This window comes from Cetorhinus maximus, chromosome 10, assembly GCF_964194155.1.
Source record: "Cetorhinus maximus chromosome 10, sCetMax3.hap1.1, whole genome shotgun sequence".
Lineage (NCBI taxonomy): Eukaryota > Metazoa > Chordata > Chondrichthyes > Lamniformes > Cetorhinidae > Cetorhinus > Cetorhinus maximus.
In genome coordinates, this window is record NC_135888.1 from 103,561,785 (window position 1) to 103,576,540 (window position 14,756).

The window sequence follows — 14,756 nt, forward strand, 5'->3', positions numbered from 1 at the left end:
ATTGTGCGCCAGTCCTCAGACCCAGCCACCTTTGAGCCAGAAAGTGGTTGCTCAGTAACAAAGGTTATCCAATAAACATGTGGCAGTCTGTAACTAGTGGAAAACCACAAAGATCAATGCTGGGGCCTCAGCTGTTTACAATCTATATCAATGAATTAGAGAAAGAGACCAAGAGCAGTATCTCAAAATTCTGCTGATGATTCAATGCTAGATGGGGACATAAGCTGCAAGGAGGACACAAGGAGGCTACAAAGAGATATAGACAGGTTAAGAGAGTGGGAAACAAGATTGCAGATGGAGTACAATGTAAGTTTGTGGTTATTCACTTTGGTAGAATAGAAAAGTAGAATATTTTTTAAAGGCATGAAACATGTAAATGTTGATGTTCATAGAAACTTGGGTGTAGTCGTACAAGGAACACTATGTTATTATGCAGGTACAGCAAGCAATTAGAAAGATAAATGGCATGCCGACCTTTATTTCCACAGGATTCAAATAAAGAATAAGGAAGTCTTGCTGCAATTGTGTAGGGCTTTGGTGAAACCTGCCTGGAATACCGTGTGTTGTAATACTCCTTTAAGAGATTGCAGCGTGACATCACTAGAAGTGAAGTGTGTCATGCGATCCAGTCTTAGTTTCACCTTTGCTTTTGAGAACAGCAGAAACATACAGCTCTGCTACTGATGTCTTCAAGCTTGCTACTTATGTATAAATGTTCCCATGTGCGTAGTCTAAATAAATGAACCCACAACGTGTTTACACAATCCTTTATGAGTGATTAGTGCCTTTATGTCAGTGTAACAACATGATAGTTTGCATTTTTGGTCTGCATATCTAAGGAAAGATATACTTGCTTTGGAGTTAGTACAGTGAAGGTTCACTAAATTGATTCTTCGGATGAGAGGGTTTTACTATGATGAAAGGTAGGGTAAATAGGGCCTATTCTCTTTGCTAGTTTAGAAGAATGAGAGGTGATTTCATTAAAACACACAAGGTTCTGAAGGGGCTTGTCAGGGTATACATTGAGAGGCTGTTTCCCCTGGCTGGGGAATCTAGAACATTTGGACACAGTCTCAGACTATGGGGTTGATCATTTAGGACTGAGATTATGGAGAAATTTTACATTCAGAGATTTGCTAATCTTTGGAATTCTGTACTCCAAAGGTTTGTGACTGAATATATTCAAGTATGAGATAGGTAGATTTTTAATCTACTAGGGAATCAAAGGCTATGGAGAGTGGGCAGCAATGTGGAGTTGAGGCAGAAGATCGGCCACAATCACATTCAATGACAGAGCAGGCTTGTGGGGCCATCTGGTCTACTCCTGCTTCTATTTCATATGTTCTTGTGTTCTTATGAAGGCTTCAGTGAAGCCACATGCCTCAGTGACAGCTGCCTCAATAACAGAAACATATAAACAAAGAAAAATTACAGCACAGAGGAAGGCCATTCAGGCCACAATATCTGTGTCAGCTGAAAAATAGCAATCCAGCCTAATCCCACTTTCCAGCTGTTTTTCCGTGGCCCTGTAGGTTACAGCACTTTCAGTGCATGAGCAAGTATTTATCAAATGCATTGACAGTTTCTGCATCTACCACCCTTTCAGGCAATGAGTTATAGACCCCCATCACTCTCGAGGTGAAATAATTTCTCCTCAACTTTCCTCCAATCCCTCTGTCAATTTCTTTAAATCTATGCCCCTAGTTGTTGACCTTTCTTTCAACAGAAATAGCTCCTTTCACCAAACTCTACCCTATCTAGGCCCTTCATAACTTTATGAACTTCAATTAAATCTCCCTTCAACCTCCTTTGTTCCAAAGAAAACAATCCCAGCCTATTCAATCCATTGGTAGTTTCCTGCAGTCCACAGCTTTCTTCCCTTGTTATGAATGCTGCAAACTTTCAGATAAAAAGCCTTTTATTCTGTCTTTTTACCATTTGTGTCCCCTCTGACCTTATTTGCTAGTGCACTCTTATGTTTTGTATGCTCTGTCTCTTCTTGTCACACTCTGGTTATCATTACCCAGCACTATTGCCTTGTCCTTTCTCTTTAAATTTGAACATCTCCTTTCACACGAAATCTCTTGCCACCCCCTGCCGCCATTTAGTTTAAAGCCTTTACATAATTTGGCATGACACTAGGAAGTTCTGAGGAACAAACGGACCTTGGTGTGCGTGTCCATAGATCTCTGAAGGCAGAGGGGCATGTTAGTGGGGTGGTGAAAAAGGCATATGGGACACTTGCCTTTATCAATCGAGGCACAGATTATAAAAGTAAGGAGGTCATGTTGGAGTTGTATAGAACCTTGGTGAGGCCACAGCTGGAGTACTGTGCAGTTCTCGTTGCCACATTATAGAAAAGATGTGATTGCACTGGATGGAGTGCAGAGGAGATTCACCAGGATGTTGCCTTGGATGAAACATTTAAGTTATGAAGAGAGGTTGGATAGGCTTGGGTTGTTTTCGTTGCAGCAGAGAAGACTGAGGGGCGACCTGATCGAGGTGTACAAGATTATGAGGGGCATGGACAGGGTGGATAGAGAGCAGCTGTTCCCCCTAGTTGAAGGGTCAGTCACAAGGGGGCATAAGTTCAAGGTGAGGGGCAGGAAGTTTAGGGGGGATGTGGGGAAAAGCTTTTTTACCCAGAGGGTGGTGACGGTCTGGAATGCACTGCGGGTTGCCTCACATCCTTTAAAAAGTACCTGGATGAGCGCTTGGCACATCATAACATTCAAGGCTATGGGCCAAGTGCTGGTAAATGGGATTAGGTAGGCAGGTCAGGTGTTTCTCATGTGTCGGTGCAGACTCGATGGGCTGAAGGGCCTCTTCTGCACTGTGATTCTGTGATTCTGATTCTGTGAATTTGTCAAAACTGTGGTCCTGGCACAATTCAAGTGAATGTCATTCCAATGGTATGGCTCCCTCTTTCCTCAGTACTGGTGCCAGTGCCTCATCAATCAAAATCCAGAGAGTACCTTTTTAGTTCTGTCTTTAATTTAGCCCCTAGCTGCTCATACTTGGCAGAACCTCTTTCTAAGTCCTACCTATGTTGTTGGTACCCATGTAGATCACAAAAACTAGGTCCTTCCCCCTTCCAAGTTCCTCTTCAGCCCTGAGGAGATATCCTTAACCCTGGCACTGGGCAGGCAAAACAGCCTTCGAGACTCACGGTCTCAGCTGCAAGGAACTATACCTATCCTCTAATTATACTGTCCCCTACTACAATTACATTCCTTTTGACTCCACCCACTTGAATGACCCCCTGCATCACAGTGTGTCTCATCCTCCCTACAGTCCCTGCTCTCATCCACGCAAGCTGCAAGAACTTCAAACCTGTTTGACAACTGCAATGTCTGAGGCTCTTCCTGTGTTACCTTCTGGATCCCCATACCTGCCTCATTCCCAATCACACCCTCCTGTCCCTGACCATGGACTAAATTAGAAGTACCTATCCTAAGAGGTGTGACCATCTCCTGGAACAAAGTGTCCAGGTAGCTTTCCCCCTCCCTGATGCATCTGAAGTTCAGGCTACAGCTCATCAATTCTGAGCCGACGTACTGAAGCTGCAGACTCTTACTGCAGATGTGGTTGCTGTGGATCAGCTCCCACATGATGTACATCATCTGTTCTGCCATATTTACTGTGTTTTATTTAACAAATTAGGTTTAGAAAAATCACTCAACAATTACCTGTAGTTATGTCAAATGGTTTAACAAATTAAGCTACAAAATTAATATGATGCTTATATCTTTCCAGTAGCAGTTTAAACTACTGCCCCCACCATCCTCCCCCCACCACCCCATTTATAGAGGGAAAATAAACTGAACTCAGCAGCCACTCCCCTACCTGCTCACTTAAATAATGCTTCCGGGCTTCAGCTCTCACGTCCCGCTTCTGTTCTCCAGCTCCCTATCTCAGACCGTATATTTTTAAAAATATACAGCACCTCCTCCTTCACTACACCAAATTCCCTCACTTAACAAATTCACAACCATACACTCTGTCTCGAGCTGCACTCAGTCACATGCTTCTATCTTTGTGTTTGCTTGCTGTTGAAGGATAAATATTGATCAGGACCCTGAGGAAACCTTCCTTGCTCTTCTTTGAAATAGTAGCATGCGATATTTTTACCTTTGTGCATTATGATTTCAGCCATGAGGCTACTGGACAAGCCTGATACTTGTTAGGATCTGGCTTGATAAGCCATAATCATTTAAAGAATGTAATGCATGAAAGGGCCAAAGGTACGGAAATAAGCAGCAGGACTCCAGGGTTAAATCGAAATGCCAAAAGAATCTTTACAATACAAACTTGAACAAAACAAATACAAGCAATAATGACTAAATAGGTACCCTGAGTATATAAGATAATGATTCTAAACAATATGAGCTTTGATCTTAAACTCAATCCAACAGATTTAGCCCATCTTAACCTTTTACTGTGGCTTTCACTGATAGGTTTTTAAAGATATTCATATTCAGGGAGGCAGTTCCTTTTTCTATGGGTCTGGCTGCACAGGTCACAGCTTAGGTCTGTAGTATATTCCTACCAATATGCCCTTCTGGCCCAAGTATGGGCATCGCTGATTGTCACATGCCATGACTCATCAGACACACGTAGACACTGCATTGGCATCTATTCCATATCTGGACTGCTCCTCTCTTTATAGAACGACTTAGTCCTACTCAAATTTCTAGAACTCCCTCATTTCCTCGCTAACGTACAGAACTGATTTCTCTGGTTAAACACAACAGACTGAATGTCTGCAATTTCCAGGTCAGCTTCTCTTATACTTACCTTTTCCTAAAAAAAAACAAAACCCACCTGTTTTCCTTTCAGAGCATAGCTCCACCTTCAGCAATTTTCTCCATAGCAACCTCAGGGCTTTCTTGCTTCTAAAAGCCTCCCAGCTGGGTCAAATTGTGAAGCATGTTTAGTAAATGCACATAGGCAAACTAATCTAAATTGAAAGTAAACAACCCTCACTTAATCTTAATCTGAACACAAAACTCTACATTCTTAACTCTTAATATAATGCACGTTAGACATAGGGCAGAATTTTACCATCGGCGAGTAGGGGGCGGGGCCCACTCACCAACACGTAAAATGATACAGGGTGATGTCGGGCGGAACCAGCAAAATCAGCTACGGGCCCGCCGACCTGCCAATTGAGGCCATTGACAGGATCATTTAACCAGTTGAAGGACCTGCCCGTTCAACCTTAAGGTTGGCGGGCAGGCCAGGAGCCCCAGCTGCAAATAGAGAAAACATGAAACCTCATCCAGCGGCGGGATGAGCTTTCATGCAGGGTTTTAAAAATTTTAATAAAGTTATTCAGTAAATTATGAACATGTCCCCACTCATGTGACATTGTCACATGAGGGGGACATGTAAGGGATTTTTTTTTTCTATTTTTAATATTTTTCTAAGTCCAGGCGATCTCCCTGAGGTTGGAGGCACTTAGCCTCAGGGAGATGTGCGCTCTTTTGTGTGCATGCGCGAAATAGCGCACTTTCGCTTTAAGGGAATCCCCCCACCCCCCCCACCCGCACAGGGAGTGCATAGCGCTTCCCGCCGGATGTCATGCTGGGCGGGCCTTAATTGGCCTGCCCATGTAAAATGCCGGCGGGGCCCACTTCTCCGGCGGGGATCGGCTCCCTGCCCGCTGGAGATTGGGTTGGGCCCACCCGCCCGACAGGCAGAAAATTCTGCCCATAGTTATAACAGCTTCCCCCATAAGAAAATGAAAATGCATCCGAAAATGAGACATTTTCATTTAAAAACCAAATAACATACCTTAGCATGGTATATTTGTTAATTCTTATCTTTACATATATCTTATACACTAATATTGCCTTCATAGTACATTCCAATACAGGGAAAAGATCCTTCCAAACTTGATGTACGCAGATGAATTCTATGAAGTCAATGTCCCCTCCGAGAATCATTTGAACAGGCACAGTCTTGATAGAGTATCAGTGATGATGTTGATTTTCCCAGCAGCATGAACATCCTTTAAGTTGCAGGGTTGTAACATCAGACTCCAACAAAAGAATTGAGGTTCTTAGTGTGGACCTTCTCCAAAAACAGTAAAGGATTATGGTCTGTGTAAACTACCATTGCTCCTTGTATAAGTGAAACATATATTTCAAGTTGTTGAAGAGGCAAGATCAGACTTGGGGTGCAAGCATCTCAGGTTTACACTAAGGTGGTAGCTGGTGGAAAAAGGACGTTTACTCGTTGGCCGCAGGAGTGGGTTTTTGTGCCGTATCGTCCCATTCCTGCCTCATTAATTATGCATTCCTCGGAATCAAGCTGGGTCACTGGTGGGGCATCCTCTGATTTACCCGCTCCGCCGTCCCTCTGGCCTTCAGTAAACTGGGTGCCATATTTAAAGGCCGCGTCTGCAAAGATCTAGAACTCTTCAAGGGACAGGAAGCTGCTGGGAACTGATGGCTTCCAAAGGAGGAAACATGCTGCTCTCAGATTTAGTGACACCTCCCTGCAGCACCCACTTGATGTCCTCTACCCTTGCTCTGGATGAAGGCCAGCAAGCAAGTTCACCAATCCAGTATGGGAGGCAGTGGCAGTGGTGGTCAGTGCCACTGCCCTGCAAAATAGGACGCCTAATCAATCCAGGCAGAGGATGAATGCTCCCACCTATTCCACCAGGGTAAGTCACTCTTCTCATCACACTCAGCTCTCACACTTACAAACCCATCACACATCCACAGGGATCTCACACCTCAAGGGACAACACCATGAACCCTCACACACACCTTCACATCTCCATCAGGCTCATATTACCTGGAGCTCGTGTCTTCATCGCATCGATGGCTGCGCTCACCACACAAACATTCCACACAGTGCCATGCATCCTGTTCACACTCTCTCCATCTGTTTTCGTGCAGGAGAAGCTGGCTCACAACAGCAGGGCGAGATCGCAGAACAGGGGTGGAGTGGCCCACATTAAGTGTGACATCTCGCTGACTGGTGAGGAGATGGACTGCACCTGCGGTGATGGTGAGGTTGTAGTAAACACCCATGCGAGGATCTTGCACCACATCATCCTTCTCTCAATGCAAATGTGATTGCTCTCTCTCCTGCTTTTGACTCTGTTGCCATGCACTAATTATCTCTACTTTGGTTCACAGGGAGCTCTGCCAAGCGACCAATACCCTCAGCCAGCCAGTCCCTCAGCTCCATCTAGGTCTGCACCTCCAGCAAAGAGGGCACCTCCTCCAATGAAGAGCTGTAAATAAGCAGCCTGGAAGAGCCGTCACAGCGCTTACCCACACCGTCCACCAGCGCAGAGACACACGCCTCAGAGGACATAGATCTAGAGTAGGTTTGGGTGTCACCACATGGACACATGTCTGCAGCAGGAGGAGGCAGATTCAGCCGAGCTCCCTGGAACTTGAAGGACTGCTGGGGAAGAGGCATCTGTGAGGTCCAAGTCAGATGATGAATTCTGGATTTGGCCTTCCTACTCATCGTGGAGATTCAGCAGAAGGTGAGGGAACATCACGCGGAGCTGGTGGAAGCCCTCAACAGAGTGGCATGTAAGTTGGAGAAGTGCAACTGCCTGCACTCTGATGAAGTAGTGCCCATGTATGCACATATAGAGGTCTCCATGGGAAGGATAGCAGATGCAATGGAGACCCTGGTCCAGCAGGATGCAGAGATGCACATAGACCTGCACTCCATTGTGGTAGCCATGAGTGAGTTCCTGCAGTGGCAACGTGAGAAGGAAATGAGGCACCTCAATGTCCCTCCAGGTGCTCCTTCCCTTCAAGGAGTTAGGCCAGGGCCCTCAGGCACATGAAAGGAGGAGGAATGGCAGCTGGACACTCCTGGGTCATCAGCAATTTCAGAGGCTGTCCTCTCCCACCGAGTGACCCCCACAACCTCATCCTCTGTCACCGCAGAGGGGGCAGCTGGCCCATAGGAGGACAGCCAAAGCAAACCTGGCCCTCAAAGCCTTGGCTATCCAGAGGATGCAAGCCAAAGTTATCAGAGGCAACAGGGCCAACCATTGCATAGGCTGTCTCTACCACTGCTTCAGATATCAGGGCGCCACCTAGAAGAAGTGGTAGGCTTAGAAAAGTTAAGAAGTTCCGATCACAAGTGGTTGCATGGGTGAACACTGTCATGAAGTTATTAATGTATATAATATTATTGGAAAATATTTTTCTTTTAAAATAGAGGTTTAATCTGTGGTTGTATTTTAGCTGGATTATAGCCAGCTAGTCTGGGTGCTTTAGTGTGTCCTAGTTTTGAGATGTAAGAGAGGTAGAGTGCATTTGCATTTTCTGAATAGAGCATTCAAGAAGTGCGGTGAAATCTGGCACTTAGTGAGCAGAGACCAAGCAATGTTTATATTGCTAATGAAATTGGTACTATGAAAGGGGTTTTATTGTTAGAAGAGGGGAGTTAAAAAGGCTGATACAATGAGGATTTACATTCAGTGAGCTGTGCTAAGTATAACATCTGCAGTTTTCGTCTGTGCAGAGCAGAGGCAATGTAAGATCAAAGCAGCTGTAAGCCTACAACTGTCTCCACAGGAACTAAAGTGAAAAGAACCTCATTTTGAATTCATAAGGTGAAAACGATTTGCCTGGTGTTTGCTGAGAGTCTATGGGCAGAATTTTCCGTTTGTCGGTCGGGCGGGCCCGATCGACTCAGCGGCGGGCGGGCAGGTGATTGCTGCTGGAGAAACGGGCCGCGCCGCCATTTTCCGCGGGCGGGCCAATTAAGGCCCGCCCAGTGGGTAAGCGACTCCCGTGGAGAACAGGAAAATAGTCGTGGGGGCGGGCGGCCTCAGACTGCCGGTTCCAATGGGAAACCGATAGCCTGTATAAAGAGTGGCCACGTAGCCTGCTCGAGGCAGTGCACCATGGCCACTCAGAGAAGGACATGCTGGATTGAGGGCAGAGGAAGAGGGGGGCAGGCTGCAGGAGAGGCCAGCGGGGGGGCCACTGTGCCCCCCATTTTCTGATGCATGCCTTGCAGTCCTCCTGCAAGAGGTGGACATCCGTCGGCACCTTCTGTATCCAGAGGATGGGAGGAGGAGGGCCCCCCATGTCACCAGCCAGGCGTGGGAGGAGGTGGGTGACGCTTTAAGTGCCCATGATGATGTGCGGGCGCACTGGCACACAGTGCAGGAAACGATTCAATGATTTGCTGTGCTCTGGAAGGGTGAGTACCATGTCTGTCTTGGCCATTTGACCCAGAAGACAGCCTTAACCTTTGACCTCCCACACCATGTCTTGCTGTCGTTACTGCATAGGGCATCTGCCGCACGCTGGGTTTGCAAATGGGTATTGACCAGGCTTACACCAACCTTAGTGGTTGAGGAGAAGAAGGGTTCTCCCCGCAGCATATGTTGGTGTTTGTGGCATTTGATTGGCTGGGGGCAACCTGCAGGGGAGGCTGCACGACACATACTCAGAACTCCAACACATGTCGTATTGATGGTAATGAGATGGTGCAAGGGGTGCCTCCAGGTCTTTTGGGCAAGTGCCATCTGCTGGCATCAGTGCCGCACCTAGTTGCACCTCCTTGCCATGGGCGCTAGGACCCATGAGTTATTCAAAGTGATGGACGCTGAATGTGTCCAAGGTGTCCGTTGGGGGATGGGGTTGGGACCAGCCATACTATCTTCTGGGGACTGGTCACCAGTAGTGTGGACAGGAGCCGCTGGAGGCCTCAGATGGGCCTCTGTGGTTGGGGTGCGGCATGCGTGTGCAGAGTACATGAGCGATCAGCCCCAAATAAATTCTCTGTTTTGTAGGCAAAAAGTCACCACAATGCCCGGGAGCGCCAGAGGACTGGAGGTGGGCGCGCCCTCCTGCAGCGCCTCACGCCTTTTGAAGAGCAGGCCATGGAGCTGGGCAGGAAGCAGGAGGCCAAGGCGGCCGGGGGCGGTGAGGCTGGGGTCCGGCGGGCAGGTATTTGAGGTCTACAGTCCCATCCACTCTGTTTGCCCACCATCCAAACCACTGATGGTTGCTGCAATCATTAATGCTGAAACAATGCTCATTCACAGACTGAGACGTTCTGACGTGTGGGTCATACAGAAGGGACCCTCGTCCCCTTGAGGAATCGCGTCTCCACCACCTTCCAAAGTCACCTTATCCCATTTGTGACCACTATCACCATGGTCTAACATGCCATTGGATCGCTGCTGCACAGCCAAAGACTTATTTCATCTGAGGGGGTTTGGGACCTCCAGCACCCTTTCAGCCAGTGCGCCCCACATTACTTTGTCTAAAAGGTCCTCAGCACCTCAGCTGTCAACCTCCTGGCACTCAACTTAGATGAATGCCACCACGTTACTCATCCCTGTGCCAAGGGGAAATGTTGCCTTCTGCCCACCCGGTCTACGCCCCTCCTTACAGAATGAAGGTCAATAATGTGACCTCTCAATCTCCTGTGATCAACAGCAAATGTCGCTACTGTTTGTGATGTTTCCTCAGCCCCGCAACTATCCAGGCCACAATGCATCCAGGTCAGGTACCTCTGCACTGTCCCCACTCCTATGGTTCATAACATGCCATGTGGCGTTCCTGAGGCCATCTGACCAGCCTGTCTGCATGTGCGTTTAATATTTGGGGCTCGTCTTGACTCTTTTTCACCTCACCAATGTTCTTCTCCTTAGGGTCTTGAAGGGTGAACGGTGATATATTTCCAAGTCAGGATGGTGAGTGACTTGGAGGGGAACTTCCAGGTGGTGTTTTTCCCAAATATCTGCTGTCCTTGTCCTTCTAGATGATAGTGGTCGTGGGTTTGGAAGGTGCTGTTGAAGGAGCCTTAGTGAATTCCTGCAGTGCTTCTTGTAGATGGTACACTCTGCTGCCACTGTGCGTCAGTGGTGGAGGGAGTGAATGTTTGTGGGTGTGGTGTCAATCAAGCAGGCTGCTTTGTCCTGGATGGTGTCAAGCTTCTTGAGTGTTATGGGAGCTGCACTCACCTAGGCAAGTGGGGAGTATTCCATCACACTCCTGACTTGTGCCTTGAAGATGGTGGACAGGCTTTGGGGAGTCAGGAAGTGGGTTACTCGTCACACTATTGCTAGCCTCTGACCTGCTTTTGTAGCCACAGTATTTACATGGCTAGTCCAGTTCAGTTTCTGGTCAATGCTAACCCTCACGATGTTGATAGTGGGGGATTCAGTGATGGTAATGCCATTGATCATCATGGTTGGATGCTCTCTTGTGGGAGATGGATAATGCCTGACACTTGTGGTGCAAATATTACTTGCCACTTGTCAGCCCAAGCCTGGATATTAGCCAGGTCTTGCTGTATTTGTACATAGACTGCTTCAGTATCTGAGTCGTCGCGAATGGTGCTGAACATTGTGCAATCATCAGCGAACATCCCCACTTCTGACTTTATGATGGAAGGAAGTTCATTGATGAAGCAGCTGGAGATGGTTGGGCCGAGGACACTATCCTGAGGAACTCTTGCAGTGATGCCCTGGAGCTGAGATGACTGACCTCCAACAACCATACCCATCTTCCTTTGTGCTAGGTATGACTCCAACCAGCAGAGAGTTTTCCCCCTGATTCCCATTGACTCCAGTTTTGCTACCAAATTCTGTCAAATGCTGCCTTGATGTCAAGGACAGTCACTCTCACCTCACCTCACCTCACCTCAGGAGTTCAGCTCTTTTGTCCATTTTGAACCAATGCTGTAATGAGCTCAGGAGCTGAGTTGCCCTGGCAGAACCCAAACTGGGTGTCATTGAGCAGGCTATTGCTAAGCAAGTGGCACTTGATAGCACTGTTTTTGACCCCTCCCATTACTTTACTGATGGAGAATAGACTGATGGGGCAGTAATTGGCTGGGTTGGATTTGTCTTGCATTTTGTGTACAGGGCATACCTGGGCAATTTTCTACATAATTGGGTAGATGCCAGTGTTGTAGCTGTACTGGAACAGCTTGGCTAGGGGTGCGGCAAGTTCTGGAGCACAAGTCTTCAGTATTATTTCGGAATATTGTCAGGGCCTGTAGCCTTTGCAGCACTCAGTGCCTTCAGCTGTTTCTTGATATCACGTGGAGTGAATCAAATTGATTGAAGACTGGCATCTGTGATGCTGGGAAGCAGCCACTCATTCTGGGAACAGGAAAGTCCAAAATCACTCGTACTTTAGCACTTTTACTTTGGGCAATACTTGGCCTTATTCCACAATGTGCTCCAAATAAGTGACTTTACCTTTGTTAACTTCACCTTTTGCAAAATTTATCACTAAATTGGCTTTTTGCAACCAGTCAAACAGAGCATTCAGGTCCTCCACATATTCCTCCCAAGTTATACTGTAAATCACCAAATCATCTATAAATACAACACAGTTGTTGAATGATTTTGTTTGTTAGTCTTTGAAATGTAGTTCATTCCAAACAGCATAACTTTACATTAATACAGTCCATCAGGGGTGACAAATGCAGTTATTTCCTTAGCTTGATCCATTAATGAAGCCTGCTAATAACCCCTTAGCAAGTCAATCTTACTCACAAAGCCTGCATTTCCAATTTTATCAATGCAATCTTCCAACCGTGGAATTGGCTATGAATCTGCGCCTTGACTTTCCTATAGTCAATACAAAATTGTTTTTGGCATCTGGTTTTGGCACCATCACCACTGGTAAACTCCAACTACTCCGACTTAGTTTAATAATATCATTGTCAAACATAAATTTAATCTCTTCCCTTACTTGAGGCAGTTTCTTAGGGTTAAGCCTGTAATGATGTTGTTTAATAGGAAGAGCATTTCTTACATGAGCATCATGTGTAGCTAAAGAATTTCTCCCTGGCAGGTCGATACATATTGACTCATTTGCTTTCAACAGCTTGGGTATGTCACCAACACTTCTCTGGAAGTTAATGTAGTATCTTATCCAAACTTTTCAACACCTCTGTATTATCCAATCTGATTAATGGAGGGTTAACTTTAGAATTTTCAACTTCTGATTCCTCATCCGAATTCCCTGATACATTCATCTCACTCTTTACCTCTCCTACTACTGTGAGTATATACTTCTCCTAACTATTCTCTCTATCATCATATTATTTTAGCATATTAACATGAGATATTCATTGATTTTTTTTTTCCTTTTATCTGGTGTGCTGCTGATCACATAACTTACATCATTAAGTCTCTTTTTAACATGATAAGCTCCATTGAACTTCACCCTTTGTGGTTCACCTGGCACAGGCAACAATGCTAATACTTTATCCTCAGGTTTAAAATTTCAAGCTTCAGCTGTTCTGTCTGCTCTATCTTTCATTATTTGTTGAGAAAGCTTTAAATGTTCCTCAGCTATTTCATGTGTTTTACTCGATTAGTCCCTCCTGAAACTTAGGCACGTAGGCTAAAAGAGTAGTTTGTGATCCTTGATTTATAAATTTTTCCTTGATAAATTTAAGTGGTCCTCTCACTTCATATCCATATACTAACTCAAAAGGACTGAACCCTGTTGATTCATTGGGCACATCTCAGATGGCAAATAATAAGAATGGAATTCCCTTATCCTGGCCTTCTGGACATTTCTGACAGTAGGGCTTCCAGGTTTGATGACACTTTTCCAATGCACCTTGTGATTGTAGATGTTATCCTGAAGAATTAAACTATTTTCCCTAAGCCACCCATGGATTTTTTATGATCTGTGACATAAAATTTGACCCTTGATCGGATTGTACTTCTTTGGGTAATATATACCTCGTGAAGAATTGAACTAATCCTTCAACTACTACCTTTGCTGAAATCCTTCTCAAAGGCACTGCCCCAGGGAACCGTAAAGGCATATCCAGGATGGTTAAAAGATATTGATGCTCACTTTTAGTTTTGGGTAGGGGTCTCACACAATGTACTAAGACCCTAGTAAATTGTTCATCAAAAGCTGGTATGGGCATTAAAGGGAGCTGGTTTAATTGATGGTCGAGGTTTCCCAACTATTTGACATGTATGACATGTCTGATAAAATTTAACCACATCTTTGTGTTACCCTGGTTAATAAAAATGTTTCATTATTTTAGCTTGGGTTTTCTTGATTCCCAAATGACTTGCCATCGGAAATTCATGAGCAACTCATAAAATTTATGATATGATAATCAGGAGTGTCTATAATATGGTGGACTACTGTCCATTCCTCATCTGATGGTATCTGAGGTGGTCTCCATTTCCTTGTCAATATTTCATCATTTATGTAATAACATTCAGGAACATTTTCTGATTCCACCTCAGAATATGCTGTCTGATAAAATTCCTGCAAACCAGGTTCTATTTGTTGGGCTTCAATTAAAGAAGATGAACATGTCAACCCCATAACTTTCAACATCTTCCTCCGTACTTAACTTCTCAAGAATAGTCCCAGATAGCTGAACCTCTAAACCATCCTCCTTCACCAAGGATTCCCCTTCCTCCTGCCTAAACTTATGAACCTGAGACCTAGTTATCATACAGTCTAGAAACAATCCAGGATGTTCCTCTTGCAACATCTCAGTTTCTCTCACCTCCACCAGTTCTTCCAACACTGTCGGAGAAGCTACGGTTCTTGAAGCTGCCAGATCATTTCCCAGTATAAAACCTATCACTTTGATCGGCAAACTAGGAACCACTCCAACAGTAACATCCCCATTCACGGAATCATTACTTCCCCCTAACTCAGTACTATGGAACAGATTTGTAACTCCCATGTATACCCCCAATTAATATTTTCTCTTTCACCGACCCATCTAGAAAACAATTTGTATCA